At 35.9% G+C, this 4,533-nt stretch overlaps 1 pseudogene across 1 annotated transcript; it reads left to right on the forward strand.

The window, feature by feature from the left end:
- Positions 1-3,444: 3,444 nt before the first annotated feature.
- LOC101573831 lies at positions 3,445-4,533 on the forward strand (annotated as a pseudogene). Its single transcript, XR_001117370.1, has one exon. The product of XR_001117370.1 is annotated as an RNA-binding protein 48 pseudogene (transcript).

A 4,533-nucleotide genomic window follows, 5' to 3' on the forward strand; every position in this document is an offset into this window, starting at 1 on the left:
ACCCATAACAAGTGCAGAGGACAAAAGCACAGAACAAATTGTGAATCACATAGCTGAAATCAATGAATCAATAGCGTCTTAAATAAAGAAACAACTGCAGAAAGGTATAGAGGAAATCAGATCAGAAATAAAAAGAAATCTCTGAATTAATATCATCTGAAGTAAAGAATCAAATGCAGAAGCATAAGGAGGAAACCCAAACTGAAAAATACTCTGCAGTAAAAGAATTAATAACTCTTTCCAAAGAAGACATTGATTAAAAAAAATAGAGGAGATTAGAAAAATGACAGATTCCTTGAATGAGCAACACAGGAAAGAAATAGATCGCATGAAGCAGAGTCAAAGAGATATAGAGGAACATAAAATCTCAATCACAAGCCTGCAAAAACATTTGAGTGAAAATGAAGATAGAGTTTCAGATCTTGAATATGCTCTTGCAGCTAGTGAAAAGGTAAGAAAAGATCTCTTAAAAACAACTAGGAAGCAGGAAAAAATAACTCATCACCTGCAAGATGATGCAAAGATGAAGAATGTGAGACTAATAGGCATCAAAGAGAAAGAAGTCGATACAAATGACATTAATAAAATATGGGCAGAAGTAATAGCAGAAAACTTCCTGAATATGAAGAAACAATCAGACATCCAGGCAACTGAAGCATACAGAATGCCAAATACCTTCAACCCAATTAAAAACACACTGAAACATATAATCGTCAAGATCCCAGAAATTCAGCACAAGAATAATATACTGAAAGCTGCTAGACAAAAAAGAAACAGATCACATTCAAAGGAAAACCCATCAGAATAAGAGCAGACTTTTCTTCAAAAACCATGAAAGCAAAAAGAGCATGGAGCAGAGCACTCCAAGTTCTCTAGCAAAAAATCCCAGCCCAGACTACTATACCCTGCAAAACTCACTTTCAAGTTTGATGGATAACTGAAATACATCCATGACAAAGAACTAAAAACATTTCATGATGACAAAGCCAACCATACACAGACTACTGAAAGACATTCTATGGAGGGAACAAAATGATCAGAACTCCACGAACAAGAACAGAGGAAACGCACTAAATAGGGCAAACAATTAAACACAGGAGAAAAAGGAAAAAGGAGTAAACAATAGCAGGTAAATAACATGTCAATCATAAGTAAACACATCTCAGTTATAACCATCAATGTAAATGGGGTCTATTCACTAATTAAAAGAAATAGACTGGCACAGGGTATTAGGAAACAAAATTCAACAATCTGCTGTATACATGAAACACACTTAACTCCTAGGGAAATTCATAGGCTGAAAGTCAAAGGACGGAAAACAATACTACACACCCAAGCACCTCAGAAAAAGGCACAGGTAGTAATCTTGTTCTCAGACAGCCTCAACTTCAAACCAAGAATGATCAAACGAAGTAAAGAAGGCCACTATATAATGATTAGGGGAAAAACTCAAGAGGAAGAGATAACACTCATAAATATTTACTCACCAAATGCGGGAGCACCCAACTATATAAGACAAATCTTAAAGGACATGAAAAATTAAATATCCAATCCACAATCTTAACAGGAGTCCTTAACATGCCTATATCCCAATGAGACAGGTCAAGCAGACAAAAAATTAGCAAAGAAGTACCAGAACTCAACCAAAGCTTGCAACAAATTGATTTAGTGGATATATACAGAGTGTTCCATCCAAAAACAGCTGAATATACCTTTTTCTCAGCACACATGGTCATTTTCTAAAATAGACCACATATCGGTCTATAGGTCATACTTATGTATATGCAATAAAACAGAAATTATCCCATGCATATTATCTGACCACAGTGCAATGAAACAAAATAAATGACACAAGAAAACAGAAAAAAACATAAATTCATAGAAATTACACAACACTCTACTCAACAGCCAATAGGTCACAGATGAAATTAAACAAGAAATTCAACAATATCTACAATTCAATGAAAATTCAAGCAAAATATATCGGAATTTATGAGATGTGACAAAAGGAGTTCTCAGAGGGAAATTGATAGCTGTGAACTCACACATTAGGAAAACAGAACAGGAAGAAATAAACACCCTAATGTTGCACCTGCAGCATATAGGAAAGAAATAACAAACAAAACAGAGAGCCCAAAGACAAGAAGAAACCATAAAGGACTAAAGAAGATATTAATTCAATAGACATGAAGAAAACAGTTCAAAGAATTAACCAATCAAAAACCTAGTTCTCTAAAAAATTAATAAAATTGAAAAGCCCCTAGATATCCTCATCAAAAAGAGGAAAGAAATAACTCAAATACAAGCAATAAGGAATGAAAAGGGTGTAATTTCCACAGGCCCAGTGAAAATTCAGATTGTCAATAGCTACTTTGAGAATCTTTACTCTCACACAGTAGAAGATACAGAATAAATAGAGAGATTCCTAGAAAGGTACAAATTACCAAAATTGAATCAAGAAATATAACTCTCACTAACCTAATAACAGCCAATGAAATATGAAATATAATAAAAAACCTACCGACAAAGAAAAGTCCAGGCCTGGATGGATTCACAACTGAATTCTACAAGAAATTTATGGAAGTCATAATCCCTATACTCCTCAAACTCGTCAATGAAATTGAAAAGGAAGCAATGCTCCCAAAACCATTTCTTGAGTCAAATATCATACTGATAACAAAACCAGGGAAACATGCAACTAAAAAAGAAAACTACAGGCCAATATCCCTCATGAGCACAAACGCAAAAATCCTCAGTAAAATCCTAGGAAATAGAATACAGCAAATCATCAAGAAAATTATACACCATGACCAGGTAGGATTCATCCTAGGGATGTAAGGATGGTTCAATATATGCAAATATATAAATATATTATATCAACAGAGCGAAATCAAAAATCCACATGATCATCTTAATTGGTGCAGAAAAGGCTTTTAACAAAGTCCAACACTCATTCATGTTCAAAGTCCTAAAGAAAATTGGTATAGATGGCCTCTACTTCAATCTGATAAAAACCATCTATGACAACCCAACAGCTGACATAATTCTAAATGGGGAAAAATTGAAATCTTTTACTCTCAGATCTGGTTCAAGACAAAGATGTCCTCTACCACCACTCCTATTTAATATACTTCTGGAATCACTAGCTAGAGCCATTAGACAAGAGAGAGAAATAAAAAGAATAAGAAGAGGTAAAGAAGAAGTTAAATTATCCTTATCTGCAGATGACATGATACTTTACTTGGAAAACCCAAAAAAACTTCACCAAGAAGCTACTAGAATTGATACCCAAATTCAGTAGCATAACAGAATACAAAGTCAAAACCCACAACTCAATAGCATTCCTCTACACAGATAACAAACACACTGAGAGGAAAATTAGAGAAACAATACCTTTTAAAATAGCACCGAAGGGTGCTCCAGGTCAGCTTTAGAGCAAACAACATGGCGTCGAGCGACGGGCAGCTTGGAAGTTTATTCGACCACCACGTCCAGAGGGCAGTTTGCGACACAAGGCCGAAATATCGAGAGGGCCGAAGACCTCGCGCGGTGAAGGTCTATACAATCAACTTGGAATCTTGGTACTTACTGATACAAGGAGTTCCTGCAGTAGGAGCAATGAAGGAATTAGTTGAACGATTTGCTCTATATGGTACAATTGAAGAGTATAATGCTCTAGATGAATACCCAGCAGAAGACTTTACAGAAGTTTATCTTATTAAGTTTATGAATTTACAGAGTGCAAGGATAGCCAAGAGAAAAATGGATGAACAGAGTTTCTTTGGTGGATTGCTTCATGTTTGCTATGCTCCAGAATTTGAGACAGTTGAAGAAACTAGAAAAAAATTAGAAGAGAGAAAAGCTTATATAGCAAGAGCTACTAAAAATAAAGACTATTATATGACAAAGAAGAAAGCAGCTCCAGAGCATAAAGACACAGAAGATCGTAGATGTGCCTTCCACTCAGGTATGTCTGGATTTTCTGCAGCCACTTGGAACACACCTGCTGGAAACAGAGATCCTCGTTTTCCTTATTCTTGTGAATTACCTTTGTGTTATTTTGCATCACAATGTGTGTGTTCACCTGAAGAGCATGTGAATAGAACGTCCAATTTATATAAAGATGGTAGAGACTGTAATGAAACAGCGAAGCACTGTATCCACAGCGACTCTTCCCCCGCTATCCAGATGAACACTTCTAAAGATTCTGAACCACAAAAAGCCATTACTCCTTCAGGGGCGATTGACAGATTTATGCCTAGGACAACACAGCTGCAGGAGCGGAAAAGAAGAAGAGAAGATGATCATAAACTTGGACATTTTGAAACAAGCACGAACAGTAATGAGGTGCTGATCGGGCCTAAGTTACCAGACATACCTAAAGTGGATCTGCAAGATGATTCCTTGAATACAACAGCAAACCTAATTCGGAATAAACTTAAAGAGGTAATTTCATCTGTGCCAAAGCCTCCAGAAGATAAGTCAGAAGCTGTATATGCAAGCCATCCATTAAAACAAAGAAGAAGAATATAG

Source organism: Octodon degus, unplaced genomic scaffold (genome assembly GCF_000260255.1).
Source record: "Octodon degus isolate 3935 unplaced genomic scaffold, OctDeg1.0 scaffold00228, whole genome shotgun sequence".
Lineage (NCBI taxonomy): Eukaryota > Metazoa > Chordata > Mammalia > Rodentia > Octodontidae > Octodon > Octodon degus.